Source organism: Hordeum vulgare, chromosome 4H, assembly GCF_904849725.1.
Source record: "Hordeum vulgare subsp. vulgare chromosome 4H, MorexV3_pseudomolecules_assembly, whole genome shotgun sequence".
In the NCBI taxonomy this organism is placed as follows: Eukaryota; Viridiplantae; Streptophyta; class Magnoliopsida; order Poales; family Poaceae; genus Hordeum; species Hordeum vulgare.
Genome location: NC_058521.1, coordinates 251,506,654 through 251,519,324, shown reverse-complemented (window position 1 = coordinate 251,519,324; position 12,671 = coordinate 251,506,654).

The window sequence follows — 12,671 nt, the reverse complement described above, 5'->3', positions numbered from 1 at the left end:
TTGTCCTCTTTTTCCAGATAAATGGGCTTAGTATGCCTTTTTGTAGCTCATTGGGCTTGTTATGTCATTGTTGGCGATAATAAGGTAAGGAGAATATGAAAGAGGAGAAGAAAGAGGAGGAGAAGAAGAAGACGGAGAAGAAGAAGGAGAAGAAGGAGGAGAAGTAGGACTCCTTCTCCTTCTTCTCCTCCTTCTCCTTCTTCTTCTCCTTCTCCTTCTCTTCTTCTCCTCTTCTTCTTCTTCCTTATTTTCATTTCTCCTCTTCTCCTCTTCTTGGAGCTAAATTAGCTAAGTATGTCTTTTTGGAGCTAAATGGGCTAATTATGTCATTTCATAGGAAATCAAGCTATGTATATAATATTCATGAGCTAGCCAAGGTTCTTATGCCATTTTGAGCTTATTATGTCATTTTGGAGCTAAATTAGTCATTTGAATAAGCTAACCAAGGTTCTTATGATGTTTTTACCTAACTAAGCTAATTATGTCATTTTGGAGGATAATTAGCTACGTATGTCTTTGTTGGGGAAAATAATCTACGTAGAAGAAGAAAGAGAAGAAGCAAGAAGAGAAGAAGAAGGATAAGAAAAGGAAGAAGAAGGAGGAGGAGGAGGAGGAGAAGGAGAAGGAGGAGGAGGAGAAGAAGAAAATAATAAGAGAAGAAGAAGAAGAAGAAGAATGATAAGACGGAGGATACAAGAAGAAGGAGAAGAAGAAGTAGAAGAAGGAGGGCTCCTTCTCCTTCTTCTCCTCCTTATCCTTCTTCTCTTCTTCTTCTTCTTCCTTCTTTTCATTTTTCCTCTTTCTTCTCCTCTTGTCATGTTCTTCGAGCTAAATAACCTAAGTATGCCTTTTTGGAGCTAAATGGGCTAATTATGTCATTGTTGGGGAAAATAAGTTAAGGCGAACATGAAAGAGGAGAAGAAAGAGGAGGAGGTGAAGAAGAAGAAGAAGGAGAAGGAGGAGAAGAAGAAGGAGAAGAAGGAGGGGAAGTAGGACTCCTTCTCCTTATTCTCCTCCTTCTCCTTCTTCTTCTCCTTCTCCATCTCTTCTTCTTCTCTTCTTGTTCTTCTTCCTTTTTTCATTTCTCCTCTTCTCCTCTTCTTGGAGCGAAATTAGCTAAGTATGTCTTTTTGGAGCTAAATGGGCTAATTATATCATTTTAGAGGAAAACAAGCTAAGTATATAATATTCATGAGCTAGCCAATGTTCTTATGCCATTTTGAGCTTATTATGTCATTTTGGAGCTAAATTAGTCATTTTAATGAGCTAACCAAGGTTCTTATGATATTTTTACCTAACTAAGCTAATTATGTTATTTTGGGGGATAATTAGCTAAGTATGTCTTTGTTGGGGAAATAAGCTACGTAGAAGAACAAAGAGAAGAAGCAAGAAGAGAAGAAGAAGGAGAAGAAAAAGAAGAAGAAGGAGAGAAGAAGGAAAAGAAGAACAGAAGAAGGAGAAGAAGAAGGAGAAGAAGGAGGAGAGAAGAAGAATAATAAGAAGAAGGAGGAGGGCTCCTTCTCCTTCTTCTTCTCTTCTTCTTCTTCCTTCTTTTCATTTTTCCTATTTCAATTGACCTTATTTTGTCATTTTGGAGATAAATTAGCTAAGTTATGAGCTAACCAAGGTTCTTATGGTGTTTTTACCTAACTAAGATAAACTAGGTAATTATGTCATAAATGAACTAGAGAAAACTTACTGTCGTGGTCATCAAGGAGGAGAAATACCAGGGTTGCTCACCGCGGCTTCGTTTGGTGACAGTTGCATTGGAGAAGGGTCGTGCGATGCCGCTAGGGAGTTATTCTACAGAAAATATATTTTGCAATGTCTCACTTAGCATGATCACACTCAATTGTTAATACTAGTTTATAATGACCATTGAAATGAAACTCACCATGCCAATCGCAGAGAAGACGGGCATCAGCGAAGGGGATTGACCGGTCTTCTCGCACATAGACTGCACATTCGGTTTTGAAGAGTCGGTCGTATTAGTTAGTAATGAAACAGACATTACACACATGATTTGTCTAATGAAAAAAGAAACTTACCACAATAAGCTCGTACATGGCCAGGTGAGCCGCCTTATTCCGGGTCCTCTCCTCCTCAATCAACCGAGCAGTGGTCCGGTCCCTCTCCTAAAGAGCAGCCTGAAGAGGAGCTTGGCTTGCCAATCTCTCTTTGTCAAGAGCAGCCTGGTTTGCCGCTCCCTCTTTCTGAAGAGCAAACTGCAACACCATTCCTCATTACCACAGTAATGATCGATGGCCACACACTATGAAATGGATGAAAGTTTTCTGAGTCCATACAACTAACCTCGATTTCAAGATCGATTGGCTGTGGACGAATCGTCATCTTAGGACAGGAGCTCGACTGGCACGCCTTGATCTCTGGGAGAGTAAGTGGACAATGTATTATCCCATCTCCAATGGCTATCAAGCCATGGGGCCTCCCGCCACTAGATATCATCACCAGCTCTGGATCCAAAGGTTCCTGGCTCGGGTTAAAGTCCTCCCCTTTCCAAGCCTTCCCCGTGTCCCTGTATTTCATGAGCTTGTGGTGGGATGAGATGTTGGTGAAATTATTTGGATCATCCAGGTCAGACTCACAGAATGCCTTCGCCTTCTTGTAGGAGGCATTATGAGCAATGCCATAAAGGTCGTACAACTCTGGCATCTCCGTCTTATTGTGATGCGCCTAAAAGAGAGGAACAAAGTATTACTAAGGGGCTCAAGCTAGCATGAAGAATGAATTGCATGAATCATGAAGCAAAGCACATACCCAGTTTCGTCCGAACTGAAGTAAGTTGGCGCTACCTTGATGGTGTGGCACACCAACCATTTGGCTACGCCGATCCTTCGCATTGTGCTGGACGGCTCGCCAGTTCCCTGTGCACCACTCATCCACCAACGCCTCCCAACAATCCTACTTATCCGTAAACCATCTCGGGGGCACCTATAAGTTATTAGAAAAAAAATTGAGCACTACGCCTATGAATCAAATCAAGAAAAATACGTACAAGACCTTAAGAATAGGTAATTACCTTCATGTACTGCTCCTTCTTTAGATACTTTCCGCGGCACTCCTTCTTCTGCGTCTTAAGACCACGTGTGGCATAGTAGTATCGAATAGCCTACGGCCGAGCCTCATGGCGTAAGTTTTGTAATAACCGCCTACACTCGGCATCGATAACCTTGGCCGCCTCCTCCTCATATCCATCCTCACACCTATAGAAGGTCTGCAATCAAACGAGACAACACAGATTAGTATAATAATTAGCTATATTGTTAATTTCAGATTGTGTAAAAGGATAATTGACCCAAAAGTTGTTGATCACCATCTTGGCCCTCATGTGGCACAAGACACCATCTATAATCTCCTTCGGCGGGGCCTGCGCAGCCTAGTAGTGCTCCCACGTAAATTCTAGTGTAGGAACCTCACCCTCACCATGCAACGTGACAAACCCTGGGAAATTTGTCCGACAAAGCACACCAAGGACGATGTTCGGCTTGCGGACTCCACGAGGGTGTGTCCATCGCCTACAGCATGATAAGGTCAACGCATTAGATATTTGAAGAAACTTGAAGGCAGAAGCTAAAAAAGAGTAAATGTACTTACCTATCCCCTTCAGGCTTAATCACCGGCCTCTACTCGCGGGTAGCCGACACGACCGGGAAACGTGTACTACCACGCTTGTACACGGTGGCCCCATCCAACTACACGTTGCCCTCACTATTCATAGACTCATCCCTGCCATCAACAGAACAGCCACCCGGACCCTCGGTCCAATCCGACACCTCGGTCCGATCCGGCCAGGCACCCCATCCGGACGTCTCCACCTCGGCCGAAGCCTGTGTGGCAGGAGTCTCCTGGGACGTACCTCACGAAGCGGAGTCTTGTGGGCCGAACACACGTCGACCCGGGGCTGATCCTGGATCAGAGTCTCATGGGCCGAATGCCCTTCCACCCGAGGCTCCTGGACCGTAGTCCCCGTAGCCTCCTCCGCAAACGGGTGGTGGTGGCGGGGACGGCGCAACAATCCGCCTACATCTTTTGCGCCCACCACCTCTCCCTGTACCCTTCCACTTCTTCTGTACCGACCAGCACCTCTCCCAGTGAGCAATGCCGCCAACGAAGAAACACCTGCGGGTGGTGTCATCAGACTGTCTGCCAAGGCTCTACGGAGAGATAGGGGTGGAATGGAAGTACCACCCCTTTTGCGGGCCGCCAAAGAAGAACCCGTCGAGCGATGTGGACCCGCGCCCTCCATCTTTCAACACCTGCTGACCTGCCATGATAAAGATTAGAAGAAATTAGTACAACATAAAAAAAAAATAACTGACATGAATAATAATATTTACATATATAATTTAAGTTGGGAAACTTAAAAACTAATAATCATCATCATCACTATCACGCACGTCTTCATGAATGACGTGCTCATCAGGTTCAACGACATGAAGTTATGGAAGGCCTTTCTGTAATCGGTCAAGCATTGACAGGTCATCCGCATCAGTAACCTCTTCTAGTTCCATCTCTGTTGGTTCCGACTCAGGGGTGAAGTCGGATTCATTGTCACTGTCTACTTCCATCACTACACCACGACACTGCATTTCCAACAACTAGGTTGGTTGGAAATACAGCTTTCGATGACAAACAATTGGTCGGGAAAGATTATTGCCAACTGAAAGTGTCTGTTGGGAAAAGCCCAGACGAGAAAGCCCTTTCCCGACCGACATATCTTTCCCGACCGACTGTTTGATGGCTATGGAGTATCTTTCCCGACCAACAGTCTGTTGGGGCAGTCATGGGTTTTTCCCGACCAACAATTCGTTGGGGGTGCCATGGGCCTTTCTCAACCAACAATCTGTTGGGGTAGCCATGGATCTTTCCCGACTAACATTTAGTTGGTATTTGTGTCAGCCTTTCCCGACCAACATTCAGACGACATTTGTATTGCCGACCAACAATGTGATGTTGTTTTCTTTCGCCGTCCAACAAATCATCAAATTTTTTTACCCAACCACAGTTTTAATTAACCAATGGTACTGATTGTTACATATATATGTAGTTCATGTGTTCTAGTAATAATCATGAAGACATCCTCCATTAGGTGCACCAAACATTTTTTATTCCATTAATTAATTTTCACATACACAGGCTTTACTCTATTCCAAGCATAACCACCAGGACACCATACATCACATTCACAAAAAGGACAGCTAAAAGATGCTAGTATGAGACATGAGTTGTACAAAATGAAGGCTAAATATCCAGATGACACGATTGTTGGCTTCATGGTTCCTTGTGAGTGTTGTCCTTTTGTTTGAGCGTTGTCCTTTTCTTTCCTTCCTGCAAAACTTAAACAAGTCTCAATTATAATAATACAATATCATAAACTGCATTTTTTTTGCTTGTTTTCATTTTGCAAACATTTCATATGTGAGTAGTCCATATATATATATGGTAGTAGGATATAGTACGTAGAAGCAAAAAATTTGTATATGTTATAGTGCTACATACATATATAAAAGTCTCATGTTAGTTAGAAAATAACGAAAAGAAAGGCATGAACAAATCTGTGAAGGAAGTGTAGGTCGCTAGAGTAGACGTACCACACATGCACGCTCATCCCAAAGTGTCGATCAACCAATACTTGTTTTTTATGAAATGGTCTTTGCACTAGTAGCAGCACCCCTAAAATCAGCAAGTTTCCAGCAGAAGGAGTATATGAGAGAAAAATATTCATATTGTATATGAACAGAAACAAAAACCTAACAAGGTAAACCTGGCTATAATATTTATAACTTAAAACTTTATTTACCACGATCACTTCTATAGCTCAGACCTCTAGTAGAATCCAACCAAAAAAGGATAAGCTCTTTGCACAATAAAAAAATCAGGGATAAGGAACCACTTGAACCTACAGTGTAACAATGTGAATGTATGCACTACAAAGGACAAATACATAATCTTCGAGATCTTCTGTCCAAAAATATAATAGATACATGCAGTTTCTTCAGAAGGGTAAACCAGAATGCTTAGTTCAATCTGAATGCTATTGCCTGGTATGCTCTACTTTAGCAAAATAATTGAGATATGGGCATACAGTAGTTACTGTCTCCTAGATACTACAACTACAGCTACAAAAATTATTTTCCTTAAAAAAACTACAAAATTAATCTGTGTGCTAGTTCTTTTATCCTACACAACATATCATTCTGTTGGTTAATTAGTCTTTGTTCGAAGTTGAAGAGTATATTCTCAAACAAACAGCAGAAAGGTGATTCACAAATACTGTTCATGAAAAATTACAAGAATAACAGCAGGCAACTTCAGAGATCTAATTGTAACCCAGGATGCCCACTTCCAACCCCATGTACGATGTGACAAACAGATTGTGATATTTGCTATCTTGTATACACACCATGTATGATCTAAAGGAAGTCTATTTAACTATCAAAGTTCCTCCAAATTTTATCCTATATAACCATGTGTGTATAGTTCATATGATTAATAGATGCATAAGAAACTCCTGATAATGAGCTAGTAGGTCGACATATATTTAAATAGGCGAGGTAAACTGTACATAGCCAAGAGTTCCCAGGACACCATGTGCTATAGTTTACCAAAAATCCATTTCAACAGCACAAAGCACACTGATATTGGCAACACTCCTAGCAGGCCCTTGAGGTAGATAGCCAAATGCTGACACACCATATGTCAACTTAACCCTGCAAACAAACTAGAGAGTGTCAATAATGTCAAGTAGAAGTAACAAATGCATCTATAATATTCAATTGGTTAGGTACATACTTAAAACTTCAATTTATGTTAACACGCAACATTGACTCGGTTATGCTAGGAATGCATAACAACTTCAATAAATCTTAGAGCCACATTTGTTACAAAATACCACCAAGATATTAAGCTCACCAATTTCGTAAATAATATTTGTTTGTTAGCCACTAACTCCTAATCTATCTACCATTTCAGCTATTCACATAATTTCTGAATCAAACAGCAAGACTAAAAGCACTCCATCAACAAATCATATACTAAAAGAAAAATAGACAGTGGACACTCCACACTCCTTATGCAGCAGCTAGTACCAAATATTCTGCTACTCTTCTTCCTCTTCTCAATGGTGCCAACAGTGGTTCTATGTGCTACCTGCAAAAAAAAAAGAGGTGAAGTCAGGTCGCATGTACAAAGAGATGAATATCCACACTGCCAGAGGTCTCCCCGTCCCCGCCACATGCGTTCTACGGCAGATCTCTATTCACCACAGCCCACTTTAACAACATGCCTCCATTCACCACAGCCCACTTTCACAACATGCCTCTAGGAGAGAGAGAGAGAGAGGAGATGTACCTCAGCCGCACGCTGCCCCAATGCAAGTTGAAGCAGCCACAAGGAGAGAAAGTAGGACGGCACGGCGCGGCGATGGACGGGCAGGACGACGCGGGCGGAGATGGACGGGCAGGACGGCACCGGGCGGCGATGGATGGACAGGACGGCGCCAGGAGAGTAGGATGGCGCAGGGCGGCGCGGGGCGGGCAGGACGGCGCCGGGGCGGGGCAATAGAGGGAGTGCGGCGCGGGGCAGCGGTGGGGTGGCGTGGGGCGGCGGTGGGGAGGCGTGGGGCGGCGGAGGGGAGGCGTGGGGCGGCGGTGGGGAGGCCAGTGCGGGGAGTTGTATGTGGGGATCGACCAGCAGAGGCTAGGGATTTGGGGATTGAAGGTGATTTGGGGAAAAAACATTTCGCAGGTTGGGCCAGGTATTGGCGCTAAAATTTGGTTGTTCGCACGCGAGGCCCATTTAGAATTTGAAAGTCGGTCGGGATTATTTGCCGACCGATGGTCCGTGGGCTATAAGAGAATTCCCAACTGATGATTCGATGGTACCTGTTATATCATTCCCGACCGACAGTGAGTCACCGTAAAGAGTTTTGCCGACACACAAACTATTAGAAATTTTCCTAGCCAACCGTGGGTCGGCAATAGTGACCTTTTCCCAACACACAGCTGTAGGGAATTCTGGTGCATGGTGCAGTGCATGTTCTAGGGTGAAGCACGGCGGTTCTTGAAACGTTTCTTGGAAAGACGTGTTTCTTGGAAGAATTCTCCATCATATGTGTCTAGGTTAATGTGAGGTTCATAATCCTGTTCATTTGGGGGAGGTGGTCTAACACGTGGCGACACTTCATAAACAACATACCAACCTTCCAGATTCTTATCAGTTTGGCATGCCCACGGTAGATAGAAAACTTGGGTCCCTTGTTGAGCCGTAATAGAGACATCGGGAACATCTAAATGGGTGTTTGGATTGATTTCCACTAGTCCTATATGTTCACAAGTCCTTCTAGTCTCCTTCGGCTGGAACCAATAACATTTGAAGACTATCGGTGGGTTTTCACCATAGAATTGAAGTTCATAAATTGCTTCAACTCTTCCATAATACTCGATACCACCTTCGCCGATAGCAGAGACACAATAATTTGTAGATTTCCGGTCGGGCATAGATAGCTCTTTGCCAAAGGTATGAAAGACATACCCATTGATGCTGTATTTCTCAAATGAACGAACCTTATAGTCAAAACCATTAGCGGCTTGTCTCAATTCGGCGTCCATAGACTTTGAATTAGCCTACAAGTTTAATATGAAACGATAGTTGGATTAGCCGCAAGTTAGACCAAGAAATGAAATGGTCCTTTATAGATAATTACCGTTTGTTAACCAAGAGATGAAACCGGGATAGCCGCCTCCATGCTTTGCTAGAAGCTCAGACTCTTCGACGGAATCATTTTGGATCACCACTCCATCCGAGAATTTGGCGACGTATTGGCTATATGAAATATCGGGGAATAAGAGCAGTTCAAAGGAATTAGAAGTTATGGAAAAATGTGTCGGGAACTTACTCGATGTACGGTCGCACTTATTTTAGGTTGTTGAAGATATACAACGAAATGTTCCGCCATTCTTCGACATCCAACATTATTGGTTTCGAAGCACCGGCTGGTGTGGGCTTCCCTTTGAATAGGCCGAGGTTGGATCCACCTTTTTTAGGGTCTGCATCATTGTATAGAGGCTTCGGATTATGCAAATGATGATTTTTGGCTTCATAGTGTGATGTCACAAAGTTTGCCACCTCCTCAGTAATGAATGCCTTAGCCATCGATGGTTCAATTTCACACTTATTTTTACATTTAGCTCGAAGCATCTTCTGCATCCTCTGAGTTGCATAGCACCAGGAATTTTGCACGGGCCCACCCAATCTTGCCTCGGTCGGTAGATGTAAAATCAAATGCTACATTGGATTAAAGAAGCCCGGCGGAAAGATCTTCTCTAACTTGCACAACAACTGCGGTGCAAACTCCTCCATGTCATCTACCACGCCAGTCGACAATTCTTTCGCACAAAGAACATGGAAGAAATAGCTCAGCTCCGCCAGTACTAGCCATTCATCCTCAGGAATAAAGCCATGTAACATCACCGGCATTACCCGCTCAAGCCATATGTGCCAATCATGACTCTTGAGATCAAAGATTTTTAATTTTTCAAGACTCGCTCCCCTCTTTAGATTCACTGCACACCCATCGGGCAACATGAAGTGCATTTTGACGCACAAGATAATTTCCCTCATAGGTGGCCTTCCAAGATTGAACCAGGCCTTTGGCTTCGACCACTTCTGCTTTCCTTTGCCTTCTCGCATGTTTTGTAACAGTCTATGACATAGTGTCTCTTGATCGACTCTAGCCTTAGTATTATCCTTTGTCTTCCCATCTATGTCGAACAATGTACCAAAAATAGCCTCTCTGATATTATTTTCAGTGTGCATCATGTCAATATTGTGTGGAAGAAGGAGGTCTTTGAAGTAAGGCAGATCCCACAAGCATGGCTTGTGAGTCCAGGCGTATATTGAATTATACCCCTTGAAATACCCTGGACGCTCTGGATCGGCCTCGAGGGTGTTTAACTGATCCAGGATCTGTTGGCCTGTCAACACAGGTGGTGTCAAGTTTTTGACAACTTCAACTTTTGTAAAGTTCTTCTTGTCTTTTCTGAACTGATGGTCAGGATCGAGTAACTGTCTATGCAAGTCAAAGAAAGAATACTTCCAACCCTCCTATAACCAATTAAACTGAAGAGCTGCCATGCATGTGGGCACGGGAACCTTTCATGCACACACCATCCAGAAAATAGCGCATACGTAGGCAAGTCATGCATAGAGTACATGTAACACACATGCATTTTGAAGTTTTATTTTCTAGCGGCATCGTATGTCTTGACCCCATTATCCCAAGCTTCTTGCAATTCATCCTTAAGCGGTTGCATGTACACATTCATATTCTTCCCCGGATAATTGAGCCATGGAATTATCAACGTCAGAAATATGTTCTTTCTTTGCATACTCTGTCGGGGGGGATTGAGTGGAATGACAAATACAGGCCAACAACTGTATTGGGTTGCCGTCATGCCGAAGGGATTAAAACCATCCATGGCGATACAGACTCGAGGATTCCTTGGATCGGCCGCTTTATCCTGATGCAATCCATCGAAATGTTTCCACGCTTCCCCATCTGATGTGTGTACCGCCATCTTAATCCCATCTGCATCTAGTTCGGTTCTTCTGCCCATTTTGTGCCATGTCATATGTCCGGCTGTCTCTTTGACCATGAAAAAATGTTGAATCCTTGGTATGATTGGCATATACCAAGAACACTAACGGCGATTTTGGTATGCTTCTTCTCACCCATACCGTTGTCTACCACAAGATACCTGCAAGACTCGCAATTGGGACAATAGTCCAAGTGTGCATACTCCTTCCTAAATAAGACACATCCTTTCTCACATGCATCTATCTTCTCATAGGGTATATTAAGTACACGAAGTATTTTGTCCGGCTGGTACATGTTTGCAGGCATGACATGGCCTTTGGGTAGAAAGCGTCCAAATAGTGTCATCATCGCGTCGTAGCATTCTCTTCCCAAGTTGAACTGAGCCTTCAGAGCCATTACTTGTGCAATGGCATCCAGCTGACAATGCTCAGTGTGCTCATGGAGAGGACGTTTTGAAGACTCCAACATTTCATAGAAGGCCTTTGCAGATTCCTCCGTCTCATCTTCCGAATCCCGAGCATCATCAATGTCTCGCACCATGTCTTCGATCCCAGTACCATGCTCGTCGGTGCGACAATGAACCACCTCAGCTCTAGTGCGTTGTATATACTCACCATGAAATGTCCAAACCGTATAATTAGGCTTAAAACCCCTCCTCTGAAGGTGTTTAATCATTACAGCCTGTGTCCTCTTTTTATAGTTGTCGCATCCAGGACAAGGGCACCAATTTGTTTCCTGGCCATTGGCAAATGCGGCTTTCACAAACTCCTCCGTTTTTAGAAACCATTCTTTCGTCATCTCTTTCTGACTAGGGTGGCCGGTGTACATCCACGCACGATCACTCATCTTACATAGCTACTAAACACACAAGAAATATATTTATATATAATTCAACATAAATATTCATCAGTTAATCAAGTTCGCCAGTTTTATTACGTCCATGCAACCTACACGCTAATAGGTAGCGATAGGTCCTAATCCCACCCGAGTATGTCTAGATTGGGTTCATTTTCCCATGCTCAGCTCTGGATCCAATGCAAAATTTTGGCAGCACCTCCCCGTTGTTCTCCTGATACATGTCTCCGCAATAAACAGAGAGGATGTGTATCCGAAGAACAACAGGGAGGCACTGACGAAATTATGCATCGGATCCAGAACAAAGCATATGGGAAAACGAACCCAATCTACACATACTCGGGCTGTCCATGGATAATGTTGGACAATTCGGAAGAATCACTTTTATAAATATATGCAAATGCATGCATATTTATAATTGTAACCCTTTCGAACGGGAGACGCATACTGGTCATGCATACTGATAAATTAATTTAATTACCTATATCTAGCAAGTTTCATCCGAAGACCGACCCACAGCAAATGAAGGGGCGAGGAGGAGATGGCATTTGTACTCACCCACGAATGCTGGGGCGGAGCTTGTAGAACGCACGGGGAGGTCTTAGCACAGCAAACCTCACAACGACGAGACAACTGTCACATGTAAATCCACCCGATCAACACAAATATTTTGTTTTCATTAATAAAATAGAAAAATATACGACCTAACACAAATATATGACCTAAAAAAATGAGTCGAAAAGGTATCGGGCTTTTTGCAAAGGCGAATCCATAAAAGGTGACCCTTGCAAATGGTCCTTAAATGCTAGTTGGAAGAGAGACGAAAACTGTGTGATGGTAATAACTTTTTTGTGATTTCTACTCTTATTCCTTCATATTTTTTGTCATGATAATAACTTCAGATTTTGTAACCTTTTTTGGCTGCAGGTTGTGAAGCATCAAACCGAGCACATTTGTAGTTCAACAAGTGGAAAAGTGATAAGTATGACAACTCAATCTTGGGTGGCTGATAGGGCAGCCGCTATGTTGAAGAAAGATCCAACCATTGGTGCTGTGAAGATACTGGAAGACTTGCAAGAGGAACATCATGTCACACTTGACTATCACACGGTGTGGAAAGGCAAGCAATGGGCAGCAACTAGCTTATATGGGAGTTGGGAAGAAAGTTTTCGGATGTTGCGCAACTACAAGGCTGAGA